The sequence below is a fragment of the Agelaius phoeniceus genome, chromosome 1, assembly GCF_051311805.1.
Source record: "Agelaius phoeniceus isolate bAgePho1 chromosome 1, bAgePho1.hap1, whole genome shotgun sequence".
NCBI lineage: Eukaryota > Metazoa > Chordata > Aves > Passeriformes > Icteridae > Agelaius > Agelaius phoeniceus.
In genome coordinates, this window is record NC_135265.1 from 53,969,825 (window position 1) to 53,997,418 (window position 27,594).

Below are 27,594 nucleotides of genomic sequence, written 5' to 3' on the forward strand. Positions count from 1 at the left end.
ACCCTTTTATCTTACCTGTTCTTCATGTAAAATCATAATTCCCAAGAATCCATGTTACCATTTTTCAGATGAAGAGCTGAACATTGTTATCCCTCCATTTACAGTCCCCAATGAAATAGCCAGTGGTAACAGGCCAAAAGTTATGGCACATGAAATACTTCAAAATAAATGGCTGATTATGGTAATGGCTGAGCGTAACACCATACCAAGTGTTGAAGCAAATAACTAATGAGTTAGAATGTGTTGAACTGAATTTCATTCCAGCATGTCAGACTCCCTAGTGGGAAAAGGTACTGAATTTGATTTGTATGGGTTTTTTTTTTTTCCACCAGCCTATATACAGATACAACTTAAGAAAGCTTCAAGCTTTGGCCTTGAGTTCTGTTAGACATTGTTGTTGAAATGGAATTGGGTTACTTGGATGAATGAAATTTGGATCAAGGCCTATATTATGTATAAACATTGGTTGCTCACTTTACCGGGATGGACCAGCATGGTACAGTGATAGGAAACTGTTGGCACCAAAGCTGTTCTTCATGCTGGACAATATTTGCCTTGGCATTAACACCACTGATCTAACAGTGCTGTTAACAATAAAATTGGTGCCAGACATCAAAAACATTAATTACTGCTGTGATAGGAGCGGAATTTCTTTTTTGCTTTTAACTAAGAGGGAAAAGAGGAGCACTAATCATGCATTACTAACTAATTATTGAGCTGCCCAGTATTTGGGATGTTTGATTTGGAAAGTCTGACGTATGTCCTGCTCATCTAAGTCCTTATATTGCATGAGACTGGCAATGGCTATGGTCTATGCTTTTTTTCACTCTTACAAGTTTTTGGTTAATTTTTTTTTATTTTTAATTTAAACACATAAAGCAAACTGGAAGAAACCCCTTTAAATAAAGGCTAAAGGCCTGATTTGATTTCATCTGATCCCACAGAACAAATTAAAAATCTGAGTGCTGGCCTGTGAAAATGTTTCCGCTTCTTTTGGGGAAATAGTACATTTCTTCAAAGCCAGTAGTTACTTATCAGATTAACACACATCCGACATTTAGTAGTGCCATTCATCCTTTGTGCATTGAAAACCAGGATCGGGGAGGACAAGGCCTGGCATAGTGTTTCTTCCCATAGATGTGTTTTTTTATGTATTCTGCTCTGAAAAGGTGGTCTGTACTGATGGGTTAAAGCATGCTGTGTGTCTGTGTTGTGACCAGCCTCCCTGTCTGGAAGTTTTTGGTAAATAGCCTGTGGGATTGTTGCCTGTGTTGCATTTACACGTGGGGGTTGCCTGGGCATGCAGGTCCTGCTGAACCAGAGGTATGTTGGGCCTGGTGCTGCTGGGGCTGTGCCTGGAGGCTGGCAAAACACAAGGTTGTTGTGCCTTCCCATGAGGGGGTGGCCTCTAGGCTGCATTTAAGAAGTGATGTGGGCATGGATACTGTTTGTTAAGGTTACACAAGGTATTGGCACAGCTCTCTGGGGAGACAATCATCTGAAATGGTGTGTTCTTCTGTTGGTTGAGAAATGATATTTGTATTTTCCCTATGGGAGCCTGGTGCTTAGACTGGCATTGCTCTGTGTTCTTGAAGCACAATACCCTGTTGTGGGAATTGCTTCATAGATGGGAAGAAGCCATCTTCAAATTCCTTCTGAGGTTGCCTCTAGGCTACATTTATTTGGCAACACGTGCCAGTAGGTCTTGGCTCCAGAAAATGCCAGGGTCTGCTCGGTGTTTTCCGTGTGATGCCTTTTTTAATCTTATTATTCATACTCTATATCTGTTCATTGTTTGCTGCAGTCTTCCGCAGAGTCTAGCTCAGCTGGTTGATTCAGAATTTTATTCTTCCAGCTGTGATTTCCTAGGGAACTTCAAAAGCACTCAAGAAGGGTGCTTTCTCTTCCTGCTCCCATCCTGCTGCATAGAGCTTCCATGAGTCCCACCTAATTGCAACTAATGACACCATTTTATTTTATCAGATTGGGGAACTGAGAGATGCTGCTGGCAGGCAGCCATCCTCTTCAGCCTAGCTATATTTTGCTTCTTGTTCTTCTGACAGTGCCATGTACTTAGAAGAAAAGGACTTATAAAATTGTTCAGAATTAATTGAGTGCAAAAGTGGGAAACCAGAGGTAGGAGTTGTAGCAGTATTCCTCCTCAGCCCAGCCTCTTTAGAACCATGGTGACTTGTAGCCATGAGATAAAAATCTGATGCTATTCCCCTGAATTTATCTCTGCTCTGTAACTGGCTGATCCTACTGCAAGTACATGTCACCAAGTCAGCGTGAGTGTGGCTGCCAGCACATCCCTGGTTACAAACCAGCCCTGATGTGCAGCATTCCTGGTGCAGCCACATCCCTTCGTGGGGGCTGGGTGCAATACTTTATGTCAGTGTAGGCATGTGTCTCAAGTGGAAGACCTGCTGTTTTATTTGTAGTGACCAGTTATTTTTATTTTAATCTAGGCTGATTTTGGCACTGTATGGTGGACACTGGTATTACAGGCTATTGGTGCACAACATGGGATGCATATATATACTACAATAATTTGGTGTTTTCTCTGAGGCTTGGTGCTTCCTGGTTATTTTCCTGCTCATTTTTGTAATGTGATTTTTCGTATACTTCTGTATTATGAACCTTTTTGTTTTTTTAAGCTATCTCTGATATGCAGCTTTCATATCTTGGCTCCCAGCAATGTTGAACCTCATTTTAAAGTCCCTTCGTGTAAAAGCCATCTAGTTATAACTCTCAAAAATAAGAGGCTTGTCTCCTGAGGACAGCTCCATATTGCGGGTGAAGTATAATCCTTAACATTGTTTTTTTGCTTTCAAATAGCTGGGGACAGTAAGTCAAGGAGTGAGAACTCCCTTTGTTTCATGTAGTGTGCGTTACAGGGAAAGAATGTAACAGAGCAGAAAATGAAGAAAGACATAAAAGAATCTCAGCTCAAGGAGGTCAGATCCATCACAGGCTTAGCATTGCCTTCAAAGATGTCTGGGACAGGTGGCAGTTCAAGACAATCAGAGGAGAAGCATCCGCTAGCGCTGAGATAAGGGATTCTTGCAGAATCCTGCTATCTGGTCCCAGTTTGCTTTGATGTAACTCTGCTAGAGAAGACTTCTGGGAGCAGGCTACTGCTTCCCTCCGTGATAGGCTGCTGTTGTTCAGCCTTTTAAGGTCTCATTACAGTGGTCCTTGAGGATTAATCCTCTTTAAGGTTTACATGGGAATGGTTTTGTCTGGAGGCCCAGCCAGGGACCTCACTACCACCTGTACAAAGCATTATTGGATTCTTTCATTCTATTTTTTTAAGTGGCTCATATTTAACAGTATTTGACAGAAAGTAAAGCCAAACATCTTGCCTTTTTTTACTTCCCTCTTTGGCTATTACTGAGTTTTTGTTGAGCACAGCTTGAGCAGTCCTTTGCAGACACTGAACCATTAGCAGTAAATTGTATGCTTCCGGTTACTCTACTTAGCCTGCTGGTTTTGGCTGTCTTTCTTTTTCTTTTCTTTTCTTGTCCTCGCCCCCCTTTCTGCTTCTAAAAGGAGGGGAGTGATGATGTTTGGCTTCAGAATCAGAAATCACCCTTTTGCTGGTTTATTCCCATGTCTGCACTGGTGGATGTTGCATTCATGCTATTCTGGTCAGTGTTCAAGGTATGGGAATGTTGTCAATTATCAGCATTAATTTATTCAAAGAAGATATTGGCACTTTATTAAGATTTTTTTATGAGAATACATTTACCACTTTGAAATGCAAAGCTTGCTTTTGCTGAAATTTCCACTCATGTGGGAATCACACCTGGTTTTGGAGATGAAATAGCAGGCAAGTGCCTTCAGCTCCCCAGTATATTCTGTTTTTGGTATTTTTCTGTGTAACTCTGTTACAGATCTGCCTCTTGAAGATGGAAAAAAGGCTTTCATCCTTGATGCCAAAGAAAGGAATGTTACTCAGACCTGGAGTCTCTTTTCCTAGAGGCACTCATTATTTCCCTAATTGAACTAAGTGTTACAAAGTAATTTTGATACTATAACTTCAAGATGGTGGCTGAAGTAAAAGACTGACAAAGTTTCTGCTGAAAACAGTATTCATGATCCTGAGAGGTGAAAGTAAAGTTACTGTTCTGAGGGTAATAAACAGTTTATGGGACTCTTGTCTATGTTGCAGTGGAAGTCCATAAGTTTAGTGCTTCTGAACCCATATTGAACATCTTGATGGTTCTAATTCAATTTATTATGACAAGTGATAGTGTATTTTAGTTTAAAAAAATAGGCAACATACAATTTCTACCTAGAAAACTCAGCAATGCCTATAAGTTGAATTCTTTAGGTTTAACATAATGAGTTGTGCATTGTTGCCTACAGAATAACCTGTCATTATTTACATAGTGGTTCAACTTTATGAATAAAAGGCAAGGGAAACAGCACCTTCATAAACCTTCTGGGTTTTGTTTTGAGCATTTTGTTTGGAAGTTATCTGGTATCTTAAAGAGTGCTTGTAATGTATGTACAGCAGATTAGTTTTCTTTATATATAAAAATATTGTAGGAAACTCTATAGCTAATGCTGGCTACATAAAACTGTATGGTGCCATTATAACCATAAATATGCCTGTTACCTTCATACACTGCACATAAATTAAAATTAGTGCACATGTTTAATTTTTACTGTGTTTGTGAAGATTGTTAAATTTTGCCCATACAATTTTTTCCCCTGTTAGCTAATTCTGAGAGGGTGGAAGAATGAGAGAAGCAGAAACTAAGGAAAAAAATACTAGCTCAAATAAAGGTAATGAATAGTCATGATGTGAGGTGCTGTGGATCCCTTCAAGAAAACCTGTTGTTTGAAGAAATACAGACATATTCTTGGCAGCCTAACTTTATATAAATTAAAAAGGTGTGCCATTTTATGCACATCCAATCAAGTGCTGTAGCTGTAGTCTTGATGAACATATTGAATATGTTTATAAATAAAATATTCTATACTTACTGTCTCTAAGCTCCAAATACTTTGAATGACATGATGTTCAATTTCTATTTACCTTCTTCAATTTCATGTTAGAGCTAGTTGTCAGCAGTTTGGACTTCTATGGAACTAATCTGGAGGTTGCTGTTTCGTTTTTGAATTCATGAAACACAGCGAACGTGAAGGGTTTTTTTTATTCCACCTGATGATAAATACATGAAAATTGGCAGTGCTAGGTTTAACTGAATTTAATGGCTATTCATGTAATTTCAGTGTAAAGGTGTCATTATGAAGCATCTTTTCAAACTGAATGTCAACTGCAGTGCAGTTTAACAACATTTCGTCACATAGTTAAGTGTTTTCCAGGTAAAAAAAATTGCTTGACAGCACCAACCCAAGTTGTGACCTCTTCTCCAAAGAGCCCTGGCTCCTTTTTCACCCAAACACAAGTGGGCTGGACAGGAAAAAGGGGAGGATTGATTTCAGACTGCTTGTCAGGAATGTGATGCTGTGGTCAATTGCACAGTCTGAAGCGAGGCAAGAAATGGATAGAGCTTCCTTCTGGGCCCTGGGCTGACTCCTGGGCTTGTCTTTATCCAGGTTGTAAGAAATAATGTTTCTTGGAGACAAGGAAATGAAATTGCTGGCTGTTCCACTGTTAGTACATACACCATGGGAACATTTACTAATTGTCGTGTTAGTGTTTTCTAAATAACAAATATAACTAGAAATCAGCAGGAATTAGCCATTTTGGTGTAAGTGTAAGGTTCAGCCATTTTTTCATTGTGAGAGTAAATCCATCTATGAAATGAAAACCTGGATGTTTGTTTTCAGGTTTTTTTCCTGTTGTGACATAAAGCAAAAGTATAACATTTGATTCTGCTCATTCAAACAATCATGGAAAATTCTTGAAAAATAAGTTTTCAGAAAGTTATAATGGGCTAAAAATAGGGTTTTGGAAGATATTATATAAATCCACTGCAGCAGGTGCTACCAAAACCTCTCTATATATGTGTAAAAATACATATATGCATGTGTATATGTATTTGTATTACATATGTTAAAATTCCTTTGCAGCTTTGAGGTGTTATGCATCTCATGAGTCCAAAATTTTTCAATAGTAGTAAGTTCTGCATTCTATATTATTAGCAGTAGAATCTTACTTTTCTTTTTTTTTTTCCTACAAAAGAACAAAATTGTAATCAAAACTGATCTCATGCTAACAAATGTAGAGTGGATTTGGAGTTGTTCAAAGTCCAGTGGTTATACCACAGTGTCTTTATTTGTATTTAGAAAATACTTAACAACTTGAAAATTCAAAAAGCAATGCAGCAGATGTGTATGTATCAAGTATTATATTTATTTATTTACATACACACATGCCATAAGCTGCTGAATGCTGCTGTTAGCACATACAAAGTACTTTCAGAAGTGGCTGTAGCAATTGTAGTTGCTAGCCCTCTAAGAAGAGACATAAACTCAAAAAATCTGTTGTAAACAATGTGATCTGGGAACTGGAGGAATTCACCTCAGTTAAGTTGCTTCAGTGAATTGTAGCTGCCAAATGTTGTGTTAAACACTAAGTAAATATTCGAACATATTAATGAAGAGTTTGATTAGGAACAAAAAACTGGATGCATTTTCAAATTGTCTTCTTTCAGAGCCTTTTAGAGTCTCCTTGTGCATTATTCTCTCTTTGGTTTTTCTGTCAAGGTAATCCAAAGTTTTCTCCTTATTTTCTGTGAAGTCTTATGCACTCTCCCTTATCTTCCGATATAAGTCTCCTCATCATGCTTAAATATGCACAGGATCATTCATTTTCCTAACTGCTCTGTATACTTTTTTCCTGGCCCATCTCCCAGAGCTAGAGCTGCTTTGGATTTATTGATCTGTCTTCCATTCATGCTAAGAGAAAAATCCTCAAAACTTAGGTTATTTCTGTGGACTCTGCTCTGTTAGATCCTGTCCTGAGCTTGCATGTGCTGCAGAGCTTTCCATCTTGGAAAAGGCAGCATAACTGTGGCCTATAAGGTCTAGCAAGGACCTGAATACTGGGTGTCAGATCAGAATCAAAATGGTACTCAAGCAGCTCTGACAGGGTGGTTTTGACATTCAGTAGGTCATTTCCCTCTTTTCTAAACACCCAGCAGCTTTAGAGGAACATACAAGTCTTGGATATCAGGTGGCCAGCAGGGGTTTTCTGTGGTGGGTGCTGCAGTGTGAAACACTGGCCTTGGCTCTGCAGGTAGGCAAAGCTCATTCAGTAAAGCTGTGGTTGTTCTGTAGAGCAAAGAAATTGATTTTGGACTCATTAGGGATGAAATCCCACCACACCCAAAACAGCTGAAGGCTTTCTGTATGTTCAGGATTAGGTGTTAGAATCTTAAAACTAGAACACAGATGAAGTACTTCTGAAAACAGCATGATTAGAAGTGATTCCTTTTTGGAATTTTGATCTACTGTCTATTTTGCTGGTTTGTGCTACATATTTTTTTAAGGTGCAACTTTGGTGAGGAAAAAAGAAAGTAATTTTTTCCATCTGCTCATGCAAGCAGTTTTCTAAGATAGTAAAGGAATTGTAAAACATGATTTTTCATAAAGTCAATATAGAACAGTGATTAATTGAGAATGTTTTTTCATCACTGACCCACATTTCTTTTTCCAAAAAAATGAACAAAACTCAAGGATTGATTAACAAAGGCCCCATGTCGTGTTCTGTATGAAGTGCTATTTTTCTCTCAAAGCAGGCATGCACAGATCCATTTTCTGTTCGTAGCAGCTGACAGGCAGACAGTTTGAGATTTGCTGGAGATCTCTAAGTAAGTTTGTGGCAAAGACACAAATAAAAATCTTTGTCTAATGTGCTGTGATCATGCCTTACTAATTAACTAGAAAAGCTTTCAAAATGGATTCAAATCTCTCTTCCTCGGCTGGGTTTCAAGTTGGGTAATTTTTTTTAGCCCTTTTTTTTTTGAGATGCCCTTTCAAAGTGTTGTTTGTCACAATTTTTTCACCTGAAGCTTAAAAACTGAGATTGGGATGGTAATTTGAGGGTTGATTATTGTTTAGGCTGTAAACATTTCTTCAAGAACTGGAGTCAAGCTACAGCTTGATGCAGCAATGTAAGTAAATGGCTGAATTTTCAGAAGTGCTGAGTATTGAGAAGTTTTTCTGGAAGCTCTTTAGGGCTTGGTAATTTGAAAATGAAGAGTGTTTTCTCTAATTCACTCTTAAAGTCTAACTTAAAGTTCTGATTCCTAAAAATCTTGGTCCTAGTTTCTAGTCTTGAAGTTGGATATCTTTGTGTGTATTTTGCCAGTAACCAAGGTGAATATGGACTGTGCTGTGGTTAATTTTGCTTCACAGTGAAAGTGCAGATGATGTCAAGTGTGCAGTGAGTGCGTCAGGTCTCAGAGGAGCAATTATCAGCCTGGCCAGCTCTACTCACACCTAGATTTTTACATGATGGGTTCCTTTTTTTCCCCATGTCGTGAAAGAAGTTTCTGTGGGGGGTTTTTGTTGGTTATTTTTTATTTTTTCTTTTTTTTTTTTTAATTAAAAAAAGAAATCAAGTACTCTTAAGCTTATTGCCATATTGCAGTGTACTCTTGTCCTTGTAACCTACAAACTGCAGATTGTTTCAAAAGGTCTCTTTTAGTTGAGTATTGGCCTAATTGTCCCTGAGATAGGATTTTCATGCAGTAAAGCTGAAACTCTGCATATCCCAACAGAAGAAAAAAAACCAAAGGAACTTGAACACAAAAGGTAGTGTAGGGACCTCATGGGGAAACTCCCTAAAGAAAACACTCATTGTAATAGCCAATTACAGTTACTAAATGACAACAGTGGAAATAACCTGTCTCATAGTTTATACAATCCATGCACTTATAAATGTGAAAATTAATAGTTAAGGCTGTCATAAATCTTATACTACCCTCATAGTAAATAAAGACAGTATTTTTATCAACTTTAAACTACATTAACTCAACCCCAAGTAATTACTAGTTGAAAATTTGATTTTGTAGTAGAAGGAGACAGACTAAATTTGGACTCTTGATTGAGAAACCCCAAGTCCTGCTCTTGTAACTGTAGTGTCCAATACTAAGAACTACACAAAAATCTTGTATGAAAGATTACTAAAACTGATCTATTTTGCTAAGTACTTATTAATGATCTATTACTTAAGACCCCAAATACTTGTCACTAGCTGTTAGATTTTTACCAAAGTCTGTGTTATAAAAATATCCTTCAGAACTTTGTACAGAACTGTACAGGAAATTTTTTTCTGACATTTTAAAGTGCTCAACAGAAATGTTTGCTTTCAAATTAAACTTAACAAAACAGAGAATTTGTTCTCTTAAAACAAAACAGTTTGATAAGGTGATATAATACAATTGTAATATCTCATCAGTATAGGCCATGACATTGTAAGTTCAGATAGGTGGATGAGTTACTCGCAAGGATCATCAACTCCAACCTTTCCGTGAATGGCCCAGACAGGGATTGAACCTACAGCCTTGGTATTCTAGCACCACTCCAACCAGCTGAGCTAATCCCAGGGCCCCCTGATCTGATGAGGATACAGGGACAGAGTCAAAATTTTGTCCACAGCTACTTTTTTCTTGACTTTTAAATTGGTAGGGTTTGAAAGTGGTGTGTGAGCTAGGTGGGCTTCTGTCACCCAGCAATTCCAAACAGACTTTTGAAATTCTGTATTTGGAGTAGGCACTTTTGAATGGATGTCATCGAATGGAACAAAGCTGGGTATCCCTGGCACTCTCCAAAAGCAGATATTGCTACAATTTCTCCAGATGTTCCTTTTGTTGGGAAACTTGTGGAAAGCAAGTGCCTTTCAAACTGCCCTGAACTTTAACAAGATTTTTAGATAAGAAGTCACCATGAAGCAAGATCCTAATCTTCCTGATCTTCATATTTCTGCACACTGAGTAATCTCCAAAGCAACTTGTGCTCCAGCCCAGTAAGACTTAACCTATTGCTTACTGAACCAGTACCTCAGCAAAAATTAAAGTTACCATTGTTTCAAAGCATGAACCCGCAGAGTGTATAGGTGCTAATAAAATAAATGGGTATTTTCTATATGTAGCGAAAACCACCAAAGATAGCTAATAGTAAGGTTGAGTATCCAGATTTTTTGTTTTTTATAATAGAATTGATGGGAGTACTGTTCATTGGCAGAAATTACAGTATTATTTAATTACAGAGATAGGATTTGTGTGCATTATAGCATACATAAATAGCAGCCATCATTCAGTAATCCTGATTTTCTTGCCCTCTTTCCCTAGTCCTCTTGCCCTGAAAGAATAAAGGAAAAGAAGCAAAACAAACCTTCAATACAACCTTGCAATAAGAGACTAGGAAGTACTGTGAGCAGTACTATGCTGATATGTATTAATAAATATTAGTTTACTGCATACCACAACAGAGAGTAAATACATGCAATTACTTGCAAATTTCTTCAGTGTTTGTACTTATAAATCTCTGCCTAAATCTTCCCAGCTGGGAGTTAGTTTGGTCTTTCGGCTGTGGAAGCAAGGCTTTGTTCTCATGTTCAGCTTCGGCTCAGTCTGGAATAATTCAGAAACGTATTAGATAGATTGCTGCTCCCAAAAGGCATAATGAAATAACCTTCACTCCCAGCCTTAGGGAAATAAGCACACAATCAGGGTTTGGGCAGATTTCTCGATTAAACAAAGAACTAACTGTGCACAAATTGCTCCCTAACAATTTGTAAAGAGTCCACTTTATAAATTTCTTGCAGATGTAAAGCTGATATTTTTAATCAGAATGGCAGGGCTATTAAAGTTGAAATGTCTTCAACGTTCTCCTTTTGCTCTATAATTAGTATCAGAAATATTTAGATTTAAAATGGAATTGGTAACACATCCTAGGTTATTTTTGATTTGTTTTGGGGAGTCAGTGAAATGCAATGTCAAACTTAAGCTAAAACCTCCACTTAATACATACAGTGAACTTAATCCATCTGGAATAGATTCAGGATAACTTGGTGCTGTCAATTTTTATTTTGTTTAATTTCATATGGTGTTCAGCAAAGGAATGAAAAGTTATTGCATTTAATGTTGTTGTGACTTAAGGTGTTCTCCAGTCAAATTATTCAATAAATCAAAATCAGGCTGTGGTTGTAGCTGCAAAGTGTTGTTTAGAATAGAATATTTAGGAGATTTTTTGCAGCTTTTCATTGATTGAACAAGACTCATGTGTCATGCAAAAAGCATGCAGTATTTTGATGAATAGCTGTATTAGATGGCAAGTCTAGGGACCCAGTGAACACAACTTCTTATTTTACTAGCCTTTGTTTTTAGCTTGAAGGCTTCAATGTAAAAGAAAATGCCACTTGAGTATTATTCTGATTCCTTACTGTTTATGTACAACCCACGCTCTTATCATTTGAAACATCCCCATACATTTAAAAATATGCACTTATTTTCTGTACATTAGCTTGCCTCTGATTAGCTCATTCTTCAGCTAGTTAGATGGTTCGAAGTCTTGCTCTCACCCAAATGTGCAAGGATATTACTAATGTTCATGGAGAATGGTAGAGATTTTTAGGCAGTCTCTTCTGTGAAGCAGTGTTCCTGATCCTTATGCTGGTGTCTGTCTGCATCTCTGGCTGAATTCGATAGTCCTGCAGTCACAGAACGGAGAGCAGAATCCATTCCCCAGCTTCCTATGTCACGCTGAAGAGGAGCTGTGCTTGTATCAGCACAGCTGTCAGCAGATGCTGTTAGGTCCTGTTTCTACAAGCACAATGTTCAATTTCAGTTTAAACAGACCTGATTAAAAAAAAAGAAAAAAAGATAAAAAAGTGAACTTTGATCAAAATGCATGCAGCTCCTTGACATGAAGTTGTGCCGCTCAGCTGCAGGAGTGCACATCCAGCTGCTGCCTGTAGCAGTCCTGGGACACCAAAGGTGCCAGTGTAGCCTGGGGAGCTGCTCCTGCCAGTCTGGGGGTTGTCTGTCCATTGCTCTGCTCTGAGGGTAAGTTACCAGCTGGGGAGGTTTTGACTTGGAGGTTCTCTGCAATGTTTTACTCTTTGCAGCTAATGTGTAATTTCTCATGCAGATCCAGCTGGCCTGACATCACCTATTGCTTTCAGAAAAAGTATGTGAGACATAAGCAGGAAGCCTGCTTGTGTGCTTTATTACATCAATGACAGAATTGGAGTTCTAGAGTTGTGTAAGTTTAGGTGTGGTTTGGGCATGTGTTTATGGGGAGACAAACAAAAACATCGAAATGCATGCTCACTGAAGAATGGACTTGCCATATTTCTACATAAATACATAGCACCCATGTTGTCTTCTTTATGTGTAAAAACAGAAAAAAAAAAAACCTAAAATGGTTTTAGGAGAGAAAGTGAGAAAAATACATAGGAATAGAAGCTGCTCTCTGTTCAGTCTGCTCACTGTGAAACAAAACAGCTAAATGCTAACCAGCATCTTGAGCTAAAGAGAAATAAGACACAACTAAATTTACCAGGAAATTAATCTTTTACTCTGTTTCATGTTTGACAGGACCTTCTGACAGTTTTTACCCATCAAGCAGATATGAAACAGTGTTCAAACTACATGTATTCTGATAGCTGAACTCAGGGTTAGGAAATGAACCTTACAGTTCTAGTGGACATTTAATTAAATACAGTGTCGTTCTGCCAATAGAGACTAACAATTGCTTGAGGTGCTCTGCTTTTAGGCTGGAGAATCTGCAGTGGCATGTTAAACAGGAAGGCCCCAGCTTGGTTTTCATTTAAAATTGTGCTTAAATGTATACTAGATACACATTCATCACTTTAATCTAAACTCTACTGTAAATTAACATATATAGCCTCTGAGATCATACACTTTCACAGAAGTACTCTAATGAAACTTGGCAGCTTTCACCCTGTAACATCATTTGTTCCATTCACTAGCAAACACAGACCTTAAACAAGTCAAAACTGTGCTCAGTAATGAGTTCCATTATTTTTCTTCATGTTTTTGGAGTCTCAAAAGCCTCCTGTCCCATGTCTTCTATTTTACACGAAGTCAAAAAAGCGTGACAAGCCTGCAGATGTATCAAAGGAAAGCTTTCTCATGTAAGATCCCGAGATATTTGTCATTTACTGTACCCTAGCGTGGGACTTCAATTAGCATGAGTGACTTGTTGTCAGTAAGGAAGCTTTCTTCTCAGAACTGGTACATGAGAAGCTTGCTGTACATGGATGCTGTTACACATACAGTTGCCTGGATGATTCTGTCATACTTTTACATCCCTATTAATACTCATACAATGCTGATGTGAAAACCAGATGCCAAAGCATGCTCATAAATATAAAAGTTTTATTTGAATTAACTATTTCTTCCGACCTTGTGGAAAAATGCATGCTATTTATCACAGATGCACCACTGGTGCTGGGCTGAGGTGTGACTTGGTGAGAATCAGACATTGTCTGATAGGAAGTTAGGTGAATTGCTCAGTTTTAACTTGGAATGTTGAATTTGAGAATTTGAATTTGAGAAATTGAGAATTTGACTTGACATGCTGTATTGCTCCTCCATGAGGGGAAATCAGAGTAGCTCAGTTTTGGCCCTCTTAACCTATAGCAGTGAGAGGGGAAAAAAAGCTGTAGGAAGAACCTTTTATCTTGAAAACACTTTGTATCAGGGAGAAAGTAAAGGAGCACCTTCATGTGATTGGTCCCTTGTGTGAGCTGTGATGTCTGACTTGTTTCTGCTCTGAGCCCTGACTTGAGCTCACGACAGGTGAGTTGGAGAGAGAATGGGCCTGCACCTTGGATTGATTTATGCAGTCTTAGGGTTTCTGCTAAAGAAGGCAGATAAACTTTGAGTTTATCCTGTGTCTAACTGCTCCGCCTGATTGTGTAGGCGCCACTAATATGTAAAAGACATAAAAAAGCTGTGGGCTTTCATGTTTTCAAATTTATTTTTCTTATGCTCTCGTAGGTAAATCTAATAAATCTAATGACATTCATATTCAAGATAAAAAAAAAATCATGGCAGCAGTCACTTCTGCATAGAAAACAATTACTGGAATGCAGTCAGTACAGATTTTTCATCTTCACTAAGCAAGTGGTTTTGTAGTCATTCAGTAGTTAATATTTGGTTTTATTGCACTGAATTAACAACCTATTATGGCAGCTAAAAATAACCACAAAGTCTTTTTGAGATCTTACCCATATTTTTTTTCTAGGTAAACATGTATAAATTTAATTTTAACTGTTAATATATGTAAATGCAGCTTCTTCATGAGTTCTGTTGGTTATTTTAATGTTGAAATTAGCATTAAGTGTTAGTAAACTGAAATAGAATTCTAGTTGCGAGGAAAGGAAAATCAGTTCTAAATAAATACCTCCCCCTTAAAAAATATGCCTGATTCAACATATGGGCTGATGGCCCACTGAAGTCTTCTACTGATGTCAGTGTTGGTCTACAAACCAGCCTATTGATAATAGGTCAGTTAGTGGCTTTTAGCTTATCTGTATGGATTAAGCTTCTCACTGTGTCTTTGGGGCTATTCTGATGAGCTCTCTAAATACATAATTTTGGAAGCAGGATGAGGTGCCGAAGAAGTTAGAGGAATTTGTCTTAGAGGTGTTTTGCTTCAATTGTAAATATGTATTGCTTCCATTCCCATTTTTTTTTCCTGGATTCTGCTCATCTTGTACTTTATTTCAGGCAGATATTTTTCCTTCTCTTTTCATACAGTGTCTCTGCAGCATGTTTAGATACTGATTAATGGGTACCCTGACTCAGAACACCTGGCCACTGTGAGTTTTTCATTTAACGGAGGATAAGGAAGCAAAATTTAGGGCATAGAGCTCTCTCATACTTTATGCTGCTGATCACATTTAAACTGCAATCTCATACATTCACACTCCACCGTGTAGGGGAAAACTGTATATGCATCTGATAATATATACGTGCAGTTGTTGTTAGTTGTTTTCCCTTGGGTCTCTCTAGTACCTCACTAGATTTCAGTTGTCTTTGTTTTGTCTTTACTCTCCAGAATCCATAGCTATCTCCCTCTTTTTGTGAAAGAAACTGATGATAATGCTCTATATATTTTTCTCTGGCCCTGCCTGTGGTTAATTATTTTCACATGGAAGTCATAACCAACTTTCTGGTGCGAGAATAGTTTTGCTCTCTATTTCTCTTGCTCTGTAGATGTATGTATGTGTCTTGTATTGCAGAGCATTTATTTATAGCCTATGCTCTGGTTGTTCCCTTCTTCCTTTGGTTGATACTTATTAAGAAAGTAATGGTTGAAAGATGAAGGCTAAGAATTAAGATGAACATAAATAAGGGGAGATTATTTTGATGACTGGTGTAAAGCTTGTGTAGTCAGTGGTGGGAGATGGAAGCATGTAGGGCAGCCTTCATTAAGGTGGACTAAATTTGCCCTGCAGGTATTTGGATCCTTGATTTTTCTGGAAGTGTAGGAAAAAGCCCTTGGACTGAGCACTAAACTTTTGGATGGGCCAGTTTTCTCATTCACTCAGATGCCTGGTGTAGGACACATGTAAAAGTGGGTGCAAAGAGCATTCCAGAAACCAGATGACCATCCTAGGGATGAAAACATGTGCAGATATCAGTCTTGTCACTGGACTCTCAGGTGCTCACGGTATATAAGTGATTCTTCCACTTTGTGGTTCACATCTTACGTGACCAAAATTGTCCTGAGGAGATTTTTGTTTCTAGTCTACCCGTTATTAAAAAGGGATCTGTGTTCAGGGCTTTTTAGAAGAACCTCATTGTTTCTGTCCACTTCCTGTGTCTGTGTTTGCTAGTCTCTAGAACATGCCTGAAGTAACAGGTTTTTCTGAAGTCTCAGCTACCTCATAGATGTTTTTCATAATAAAACTTCCACTTAACTTTAGAAGCATGGATTCTTCTCAGGCTATCTGATGGTACCTAATAGGTGAAAGGATATATTTGACACACGTATTCAGCATGAAAGGTCAATCCTGGTGTTCGAGTGAACTTGTGCTGGACTGAGAAACACAATATCGATCAAATGGTGGACAACACATATGGTATACTGTAATTAAGTGTACACAACTTACCAGATCCATGTATAATCATGGTACTGAATATATAGAAAAACCACAAACAAACACAAACAAAAAACCAAAACAAAATATATGCTGTTCCAGGAACCATGTAGCCTTCAGGGGCTGAATATATATTTCTTTTTAAATAATCTTTTTTCCTTTTTTAATAAATCTTGCCAGAAGGAGTTTCTTCTCTTTTCCTTTTTATGTCTGTACTTGAATAAAATTTGTATTCATGCAATGTGGCTGGACAGCAACAAAATACATAACCTTTCCGAGGGTAAGAAATTGGAAAAAAAAATAAAAAGTTTGTAAGAAATTCTAACCCTGAGAGAGAGAGATTGAAGAGATTCAAGGAGAACTTTGTTTGCTTTGCATGGCTGTTCTTCTCTTCTGTCAGCTGAGCCCAAGGTGACAAGTTGTTGACTCAGAAGGCTCTGCAGGAATGTTAAATGGTTATCATTATTTAATACTTGCACTCTATTAAGTGACAGCCCCTACTTTGCATCTTCGAAATGCTTTTCAGGCATGCACTAGTTTTCAGGGCTGGAGGCAGTGCTTTTTTACAGGTGGGCCCTGAGGTCTTACTTTAATCCTGCAGTGAAGCTGAGCTGGGGAGGAGTTATAAACAGAGTTTCTACTTTTGCTGGTCCCTAACTACTCTTTGTGGTACAGAAGCAGACTCAGATAGGTCGGCTCACTCTGGGGCTTGTGGCTGGTGGGCTGAACTCCCCCTTTTACCTATTTTAGATTCCTAAAGCTGTTCACTTAGAAGCTCTTTGATGAACCTGTTGGTATGCAAACTATACTAATGGCTTCTGAACTTCTCATGGGGCAGTCCTGCAACTTTTCTGCTGGTTAGGAGAAACCTAAACTTTAGCCTTCATTTTTGGGGTGGCAGGGCTAAGTTATATTTAATTTTTGGTATCCCTCCTGAATTAAATACCATTCTCTTATTCCAGTATCGTACTGTGAGCTTTACAGTTCTCACCAAGCACTGAAAGCACTAAATAGGTTGCTGAAAACCTGAATTAGAACGTTCAGAAAACTAACAGTCAATAATGCTGAAGTTTGGGTTTGATTTGACTTTAGGGAACTATAACTTTAGGGAATCTACAAGTTTTGCATTTCAAGTTTTGTATTTCATTACAAAAGCCAGTAGGGCTTCTGGGGAGCCCTACTCTTTTAGTCTTGGCTTTAATTATTGTATACTCCTTCCTCTTAGGTCTGGTCTCTCCTGTGAGCTTTGTGACATATTTTGGACAGTTTTGCTTGCTTTGTTTTGCATCTGACTTTTAAATCACTGTAATCTTGTCAATGCTACCTGATTATTTCAGAATGTCTCTAGTGCACAATTGACATGCTTTATAATTACTCTACATTTGTACTTAAAAACTAAATCCAAACAATAGAAGATTTGATCATACAGCTACGGAAAAAGCAGCAACACTTCAAACTTCACCACATTAGACCTCTAATTTAATTTGTGTGTTTCAGACAGTCTTTCCTTTTTTTGTCTTACCAGTATTGCAGTACAATAGTTATGCTTTAAATATACTTAAGAGAAATTGTAATTTTCACAGGTGTTTTGCAACACCTGTGAAATTGTCTCTTAGACCTCTCGCAACACTGCTGCTGACCCTTTATGTTGGGAGCAAATGTTAGCTCAGCAGAAATCAGAATGAGAATTTAAGACAGTTAAGGTACATTAAAGTCTTTATACTCATAAATTCAGAATTTTTCACTTAAAGGGCCTGCATTTTTTATGAATAGACATTTAGTGTGTAAAAGTCGAGTACATTCAGCACACAATGAAAAATATCTTTGTTAAGAAAGAAGTTGTGCTGCAAGAAAATAGCCATAATACTAGGAACATATCAAATTATGTGACAGTAGTTGCACATTTTTGAAGCATGACCAAATAACATATAATTTGAAGCATTTCCCTACATCCTTGTTGTTTTTTCCCCCCTGGAACTGGGAGGAAATGGATACTACACACCCACCCATTCACAAAAATCCTGGCAGGAGGCCAGTTTCCCTCTCTCTTCATCCATAAGCCAAGCTCCGGTCTCTTTTCTCCTTCTCCTTTCTTACTCCTCTTTGCAGTCACTGCCTGCCAGATTTGTACCTATTTCAGAAACAAATGAGCTCCATGAGGCCTTCTCACAGAGGTTTTCTAGTATTGCTCATTTTCCACACAGATCCTAAAACATGCATTTATGCTGGAGCTGGGCTTGTAGGGGATTTTTTATTTTAGTTTGTACTATATTTCCTGATTCTCCTTCAACTTTCTCTCTGTTCTTTTCTGTTGTTTCAAAGTGTCTGTATTGGCACAGGCTTCTGCCAGCAAGTGGTGGAGGGAAAGAAGTTTAGAAGCCCTTGCACACATCCGTATGCCAGATCTTTGCCAATACCTCTTCCCCAGCTGGTTTGGCAGCAAAAGTAATACCTGTTACAGCAGCAGAGGCTGCTGCAGCCACTCCAGATGCTGTGGCTGGAGCAGTGTGGCAGGATTTAAATGCACAGTCCCCCATGCCAGCGCCTGGGGGTTTGAGTCTGAAGCTGTCAAATGAAAAACAGTGTGTACTGAGTTGTCCCCATGGTGATTCTCAGCCGCTTTGGGAATGTGGGTTTTGGACCGTGTCCAAAGTCTGATTTTTATCCACCCCCCCAACCCCTCTTTATTTTTTCTTGTTGCCATGATGGGGTTAACACCATATGAAGAGGCACTAGGATATTAAATAGAGAACTTTGGCTTGTAAAGCTCTTCCCAGCAGACGCCTCTTTTATTTGACAGGCTGGAAACTCCCTGGCCTGCTTTAGCCCTCATTCAGCTGAAGAGCTGGTAAGGTATGATGGTCTACAGGAGAGAGAATGTGTCCGTATATGTCAAAGAGTGCCTAGCACAGCTGAGCCCCACTCGAGCTGCTGGCTCTGATCACTGCTGCCTTGGGAGCAGAATTGGAGCATTGCTTTACATCCTGCTGGCTACAGCTGGGCTTGTGCCCACATTCCTTGGGCTGGGGGGTTAGCACGGAGCCTGCAAGTCTGTTGCAGTCAGAGGTGTGTCTGCTGCTGGTGCTTATGCCCAGTGGCATCCCCTCAGCTCAGGTGCTGGTGCCCAGTGTGGTGGGCACCATGCAGGCTACCCCAGCTCTGGGCTCACTGCCTGAACAAACAGGCCAGGATGGTAGCTGCAGTGCCAGTGTTTTTACTATCATGGTTTATGTTACCACAGCTCTGCTCTTGTGGGGATCTTGTGAACCAGACTGCACAAATACAGTGCAGGCATGGCTTTGAGCATGTGGGGCAGCAGCTCCAGGCTTTTCATCCCACTCCACTGTCCCTGCTGTATGAGCAATGGCAGGGGGCTGTGATGAGGGATGAGGAGAAGAGTCTTGCCAAAGCAAAGGAGGGAGATTATGGCCTCTTTGTGTGGCTGCAGGAGAGAGTCCCTGTGATAGCTTAGCTGTATGTGGCATTTTGGGGCTGAAGGAGCATACCAGATCATTGTGTGGCTCATGCATGGGAGACTGCTCCCAGTCCTCAGTACAGCTTTGCTATTGTCTGATGTCTGCACATGCTGGTCAGATCCCCTGCATGCAGGCAAAGCCTCAGTGGGCTGCTCTATGCATGTACCAAATGTGCCTATTCCTAGTAGACTTGTGCTTTCCGTAAAGAATGGAATAGACATTGCAGCACTTAACAAGACTGCTGGTTGGTTAAATTTCTTCTGCCAAGCCTCTTTCTGGCTCCCAAAAAGTCATTACAATCCAGGTCTGCTGTGTAGTTTGCTGGGTTTGTGTAATTGAGGTGAGTAAACTGGGTTTTCAGTCTTATTGAGCAGCATACTGATGCAAATCTGGTTCTGTGCTAGTCCCCTTAATTTGACTCTGGTTTCAGCAGGGTTTTCACAGTCCTTTGTGAGCGCCAGCTCAGTGCCAGAGAAGAAGGAGTTTCCCTCTGTTCAAGGCATACAGTTTCGAGCTGGGGATTTCTGTCTGCTGAGCTCACGTGCACATGAGAAACGCCATCTGCCCGTGAGCCAAGTGCTTCAGTTAAGAATGAACTTAATTGGGGATTACTTACAGAGGGTTTGCTGCACCCCCTGACCTCTACCCCCTTATGTGCAGCTTGGGAGAGGAGGGAATGTGAGTCTGTTGTTTTCTCTCTAAGCCTGTGTCTGAAAAGGAAACTCCCCTGATTTTTTTTTTTTTTTTTTCAAAAGGCCAATTCTATGCCAAACCCACAATCAGATACAAATAGGAATGAATGCCAGAAGCAAAAGCAGCCAAAGGGAGCTTTTCATCTTGAAAACAGCTTTCCCACCTGGCCAAGAACTCCCTGCATGTGCCTGGCACGATGGGGCAGCCCTTGCTGAGGGCCTGCTTGGTGCTCAGATGCTGATTGTCTTCTCCATTTTAACCTGGTTGTTGCTGCCCCACTTTGACTGTCCCAAAATCTTTCAGGTGAGAGCGGAGGAAAGGCATGCATCTCTTGTCCTGAGGATTTACATGCTGCCTGAAATGGAATTTACAGCCTGGGTGCTTTAGGAAGTAGCTCCTTAGATTTCTGCCAGAACAGGCCAGAGACCAGCCTTTTGTGTGAAATAGAAGGTGGTAGATACTGGTCCTTTTGAAACAGCTTCTGTTAGTTTCAGCTTCTGCCATACCTCATCATAGGGTCATTCACTACATCCCAGTAAAAATTTGGTGGTGGTGATTACCTTGTTGTTGGTTTTCCCTGGGTTCTACCCATGGTATACTAATGAGTCCTATGAAAAATAGCTTTCCACCTACTAACCTGCTGCCTGCTTTAACCATTTGGAAGTGTTCAGCAAGTTCTGGAGATCCATTTTGGTGAACTGAAGAAAATGCCAAGTGTACTTGTTGCTGCTTTATAGCCCTGATGGTGTTTGTGTATGAGAAAAGGACAAGCCCCTCTTACGTGCTCTTCATCTGCACTGAAAGGCAGCTTGTGCCACCATTATTGTAAACATCAGTGAAGGGCTGCCATCTCATTTTGACTAATGAGAGTATGTCATCAAGAGGAATCTAGGAGCACTGGCTATTGTTGATCCAACTTATTCACATTCTTCTATCAAGAAGGCTGCTGAACTCAAGCATGATTGAGAGCCTCTCAAGGATGACCCTGGGCTTGGGCATCAAGTGAGAGGTCATTTTTTGCAAAGAAATGTCACCCCAAGTTAAACACTTGGAAAAGACAAGCCATGATGATATCTCATGGAGCTAAAATAAAGATCTGGATTTCTTCATTGAATGCTTGTTATGTATTTCACTCCTAAAAGTGCACTCATAAGATGCCTACGTGAGTTGTTCTCTTTAGCTCATTTGAGGTTTTTATTGCTGCAGTTTGGGTAGAAGAAATGGAACTAATTGCAGATTGCTCAAGTAAACAGAGGAGCAGAAATGATACTTCTTGAGAAAGATGGGATAATGCTTTTCCTGTGTTTCTAGGATTCTTCTTTGTGTTTGCGTGTCAGAGGATGTGTGATTTCCTTTTTCCGAGCTGACTCTTCCATGCAAGCTGGACATTTGTGGCAAGAGGGTTTAATGGATTTGGACAGAAAGCTGTGGTCTGTTGGCTGGTGTGTGAGATAGAGCTTAGATAAATTCTGGTGCCTTCAACCAGCAGCCCCACAAAACCATGTGTTGTTTGGGTAGGCATAACTTTTTCAGCTACTAGCTGAACATGCTAGGGAATAAAACACTGCAACAGAGGACTCACTGGAATGCTGTAAAAAACTGCAGAAGTGGTCTGGTTTAACTTGAAGATTGGGGGAATGGCATAATAAAAATAAATTGTTTCTCCCTTTTTTGTATTAGAAGAGCCTCAGGCCATAAACATCTTGAAAGAAATGGATTTTTATTTTTCTTTCACCCTTCTGAATGGATCAGAGTTACTTGAAGAAAATCTTACTGTACATAAACCACAAGAGCAGCAGGGTTTGGAGTCCTATTTTTAGTGTCAGTAAGTCAACCAGCTTGGTACGCTGGGAAATTCCCAAGTCTCCTGGCACCTAAAGGTTAGTATTATCAGCTCTCCAAGAACTGGTTTAAAACGTGTGTTAGTTGCATTAGGTCAGCTTGTGCTAATAATAATACTAAATGCATTGCTTGTATTATTGTAGCCCCTAAAAGAGCTGGCTATGATTTTAATTTTCTCTAGTTCGTGCTGAAACTTAGTCTTTTTATTTCCATTTTAAACCTAGATTCAGCCTTTCCACTAAAATTCTCAGAAATGCTCTTTCTACCTCATGTCTTTTAGCAAGCAGTCTTTTAAGACTCTTATCTGGGTATATAAGGAGAATTTAGAAGAATTCTCAACTCTAGATAGGACAAAAATTACTCTGTGTACAGGAAGAATCTACTTAGTCAAATAAAGAGATCATTGAAATATGAAGAGCAATCCTGGTATGGACCAAAATCTCTGCAAACAACTTAAAATGCATAGATTTTAATGCTAGCAGATACCATTTGTAACACAGATGTTCTGTCCTGCTATCATCTAGTATCTAGGTGCTCAAAATAATAAGTTTGTGTATGTGATCATGCAAAGCCCACACAGACCAACCTCAAGATCCTGTCTGTACCTACATACCTGCTCATGTATGGGGTTTTTGGAGCTTTTTATTTGCTTACCTGTTATGAAACCTGGGGGTTTCTCATTTTCCAGCTTTTCTCTGTGACCATAACAGCTGGAAACATACATGTGATTTTTGGTTAGTTTTTGGGGGTTTTTTCCCTTTAAATGAAAGATGAAATTCTTGCTTACTGACATGACTGAAAATACTGCAGCTTTAAAAAAACCAAAACACTGAAAAGAAAAATAGGACTTATGATAAAATCACAAGAGCTGGCTATGCTGACTCTGCTGAAATGAATGATAAAACAGTTCTGACCTAGTGGGACCTAATTTTACCCTGAGAATGGAAATAACTGAAAAGTATGTTTTGCATCACTGCAGGGTTGAAGTTACAGTTGCTGAGGTGTCCTAACCTTCATGTCCATATTTGTTAAGACTTGATTTCCTCTAATAAAAATGTTATCTGTTCCTCTCCTCTTTATATGATAGTTGGAATAACTTCAGTACTTTCACAGCCTGTGAGCCCTCACTGTACAGGTGTGGTGTGTCCTTGTTTACAAACTTTCTGAAGGATATTTAGATTTTTGGTTGTTTCTTTTTTTTGCCTGAAATTGTTTTGAGAGCATATGGATAGTTGATAATTTATTTCTGAAGGTTATGTGAATGCTCTGGGCTTACTGAGGGTCTGTGCTTTATGACTGATGCAGAGATGCCATCCCTGTATCTTGCTGTCATCACTCTGGTGATGACAGTAGTGATGAACACAGTGAAAGCGCCCTTAACTTGTAACGAGCTGCCCCGAGTTCTTCCCCTCAAATGTGCAAATGACAGTATTTTGATTAAAATTCTTGAGCTGGCATAAAGCAGTTCTAAGCTGCATATCTCTCTTGAAGGTGCATTCCCAGCTCAGCAATGAGCGTTCCCAGGAATCACATGGGTGTGAGAAGGGGAGAGCGGGGGAGAGGAGCCTCCTAGCACTGGCTGCCTTCCACTGCCTCTCCTGTCTGTGTCCAGTTGTCTTTTTTCTCCCTTCACCTTCTGTACTTGTTTCTGGGATATAAGAGTACTTTGTGTGCTCCCGAGGCGTTTGAATTGCCGTGTGTGTTTTGTCCAGAAGGAATAAGCTTAGTGCTTTATCTGGTGATTTGTTGGCCATGCAGCTTTCTCACTCTTTTGTACAGCTCTCTGATGTTTGCCAGTTTAACAACTCAGTTAAAAAACGATGGAGGTGCAATAAGGTTTTCATTGCTAAGGCTAAAACTTGCAGCCCTTTGTGGAGCCAAATACACCAAAGCAGGCTACCAAAGCAGCTCTACTTTTCCAGTTTAACAGGTTTAGCTGATGTTACTGGTTTGCCACCGAGTTTATTATAGTTTCATATCTCACCCCGGGCTGGCAGCAAGTGTTTTGGCTTTTCTTTCTCTGCCTGTGCAGTGGTAGTGATAGTCATCAGGGCTCTCAGCCCTGCAGATAATCTCTTTGGGTTATCATTTACTTGCAAACAGTCGTGTGAAGTATTTGTGAAAAGGCTTTTGAAGTGGCATTGCGGGCGGATGCTGCTCGGAGCTGCAGAGCAGGCGGTGTTTACACAGGGGCAGAGGATTTCTCTGCCCGGTGTGGTTCTCCTCAAGTGCTCGTATTCTGTGGCTGCGTTGTTTGCCTTTCTAATGAAGTGAACTGTTTGTTTGAAATATGTGGTAGAAGGTGTTTACACAGAGACTAAAGTAAACTTTAGGGCCGTTCACATAAGCCGTACATATCTGGTTTGTGAAATGAAGGAAAACAATTTGGCTGCAGCTTACCTCTGGGAAGGGCAGTTAGGAACTGTTTAAACAATGAACTGGGCTGCAGCGGATGTTGCTGCAGCCTCTTACAGCCCTTCAGTGATGACTGCTGCTCATGTAGGCATTCCTCAGGATGCTGCCTCGATGGAGATTTCAAAATTGCTGTCGTTATTTAAAAGGGGGATTTATTCATTAGCTGAGAAAACTTGGGTACATTCATATTTGATTAAAACCATCCCAATTAGACAATGGACTGTTGAGAGCCAACATATGCTATTGCCTTTATAACGTCATTAGTAACCCAGAGTCCCCACTTTGAAATAAGATCGTGCCCGAGTGCGCAGACATCTGTTTCTGCCTAGCCAGATGGAGGTCAGCAACATAACTTAAACTGCTAATCCTTATTGTGGAGAGGGGAACAGGAATCTGAGGAAGGTAGGAACAAATGAACTCGGATCCCGCTCCTGGCAAGGCATGAGGTATTGATGGCAATACAATGCCTGGAACATGCTCTGCAGAGCCCTGGTAGTAAGTTTCTGCCTAACCACAAGCAGAAAGAAGTTCAGAGAGCAAAGGAGGAGGGCTGGGTGAAGTGAAACTCTCTGTGGTGAAGGCATTTCAATTCCTCTCAGAGAACCTCACTGCTGCTCCTGGCTCTGCCACAGTTGTGCCTAATGGGAGCGTTAGTCGGCTGCAGCACAGCGTTTCTCAACAATGACTGGCAAAACAGACCTTGGTGGTGGGGAGTGCTTTTCACCCCCTGTCATAGCACAGAACAATTAAAACCGGGCATGTAGGGACTTCAGGAGCGGAGATTTCCAGCCCTGTCCAATAGAGACCATATGTTTCCATCCATCATTTATATTTTTTGGCGGGGAAGAAAGCACCAAGTTGGTTGGGACTACAATGCCACATCCTTGGCATTGTTTCTCTGCTCATTCTCCTTGGGAGCAGGGGGAGTCACAACACTTCAGACTCCTTGGGTTCGGCATAGAGATTAAAACAAACAAAAAGTCCTTATGCTCCCGGAGTGCAATAAATATGCTAGAATTTCAATAGGATCCAAACAAGCGACAATAGTAGCATTAAGAGCTGGCAAATCCTTTGATGTTATTGACCAGAAAAGGACTGTTGTGGTCTCTGTCATGAACATTTAAACTTTTGACCTCCAACCTTTGTGTCAAATGGCTTTTCCATATGGAGGGTTACTATACCTCGCTCACTGCCACTGCATTTAGTAGAGCATCAAACACTTCACTGGCGGGAAACTGATGCTTAATGCATTGGAAAAGGTCCAAGATTGCCAGAGGGTGGGACTGAAGAAAACTTGTCTTCCCTTCTTCTGCTGAAGTGTAAATTAAGTCCCCTATTTTCTTATAGCTTGATTGCATCTCAAGTCCATACAAATGTGGAAGAGAGGATTGTGTCTTGGTGGACAGGAGGCATACATCCTTACTTTTACCACCACCTCTTTTATGCAGTGTAACATGCAAACATACAACTGAAAGATGGGCTTTTACAGGCTGGGAGTGTCTTCGTGATTATGCCACATAGCTGAAATCCTGCAGTGCTGGCTGGCACTGCCCTTGGTGATGTGCTGGCTGAGTGTCAGAGAAAGGGGTTTGCCTTGGGGAACATGCCAGAAGTGCGCAGAGCATGAGGGACTACATTGGAATGCCTGGTGTCCTTTCCAAACAATGACCAAAAGCAGATGCCAGGGGGTTAATGTAAGAACTTTACAGATGACTCTCCTCTGCTTTTACTCCTCTGTCAGTTTCACAGAATTTTTAGTTGAGGAATTCCTTGGTCCTATGGTTTCAACACTTTCAGATTTTTACTACACTTTGTTTCTGTGACTTTCCCCTTGAGGCCATTCAAACCTCCTGTGTCCATAGCCTCCTGTGTCACTTGGCTGTGTGGCAGGGAATGATGTGTCTCATCGTCATTTGGCCATCTTTCCTCTCTTCTGGCTCCTTTTGTCTCCTTTTAGCATCCCTGGTTTCTCCTCTAGGATGTAGAGAGGAATGAAAAGCAGCCTCCCCTTTAGTGTTCTCTTACCGGTTTGGGTGGGCAGAAGAACAGTTCTTTCCCTCTTCTCTCTTCTTGTGGATTTGTGTTCCACCTAATTCTACATTTTCTCCTGTCTTGTCCCTCAATCACCAAGCTGAAGAACGTGGCTGTGCACAGGCAGATTGTGTAACTTTCCTTCCTGGTCTGCCTGGACTGGAGGCTGGAGAAGGCTGTACTGTCATACTCATCTATGGTGGTGCCAGAAAGCTTAGTCAGAGATTGGGGCCTGTTGTGGTAGGCGCTGTGTCTACAATTGATGTACAGGTGATGTAAAGAGAGAACCCCCCTGAAGACTTTGATTTTATTGCTATGCAGAAAAATCTTTGCTAGTGCCATGGGCTGCTTTGCCCGCTACTACATTTTAATCCTTCTGCTTGTTTGGGTCTCTGTTGTTCCATTTTTCTGTTTATCTCATTAGTGGGAGGAGTGTTTTTCCTCACTGGTGAAGCTGAACCTACCCACGAGTCCTGGCAATGATGCTGGTGTCAGTAGGACACAGTGCAGGCAGAAGACCTCAGGAGATGGTGCAGCTGGTTCTGCAGCCAGGTGCCCTCTGCAGCTGTGTGCCCCTGCTCTGCACCTCTGCTGTGGACTCTACTGACTCAGGGCTGTCCTCACAGGGCGTGAGGACCTTAGGTATTAATTAGGCTGAGGTTGTCCATTTTTGATTTGTGCTTTTAAATGTGTGCTCAGACACATATGCCCTTCTTCCTGTTTTTCAGCAGCGGTGCCAGCTTTAAGTGGTTGATGTAAAGGGTTGGTCACTTTGGGTAAGCAGCACTTAGTTTCCAAAGCAAGAGAAGTGTACATCAGATCCTGGCACTACATCTGCAGAGAACAAGAGAGAGGATGAAAGTGTTGTTACGGCTTTAGGAGGAACTTCCTTACTTTCCCATAGAGAGAATGCCCTTTGGTGAGGAATTGGGGAATCCTAAATCCTAACCAAAGTCCTAAAAATAAAAAAAAAGTGTAGTTATAGCTAAAGCTGGTACTGTCATCCTGTGTTTGGGTAGTGGGAAACAGAGAAGTTGTCTGTAAAGAAAAATGAATTTAATAAAAGAACAAAAACCA

General features: G+C 40.3%; 1 protein-coding gene and 1 long non-coding RNA gene across 12 annotated transcripts in view; one reads left to right on the forward strand and one right to left on the reverse strand.

The window, feature by feature from the left end:
* GLI3 (GLI family zinc finger 3) overlaps positions 1-27,594 on the forward strand; it is a 201,635-nt gene that overhangs the window by 74,627 nt on the left and 99,414 nt on the right. The window lies entirely within an intron of this gene.
* The window catches only part of LOC143694166 (uncharacterized), a 135,335-nt gene continuing 107,771 nt past the window's right edge, over positions 31-27,594 (reverse strand). For 8 of the 9 annotated variants that reach the window (XR_013182496.1, XR_013182474.1, XR_013182486.1 and 5 more), the window contains one exon: positions 21,929-27,351. This is a non-coding gene — a long non-coding RNA (uncharacterized LOC143694166). Of the gene's footprint in view, positions 11,784-21,928; positions 27,352-27,594 lie in introns of those variants that run through there. The other variant, XR_013182479.1, reaches the window with a different exon arrangement.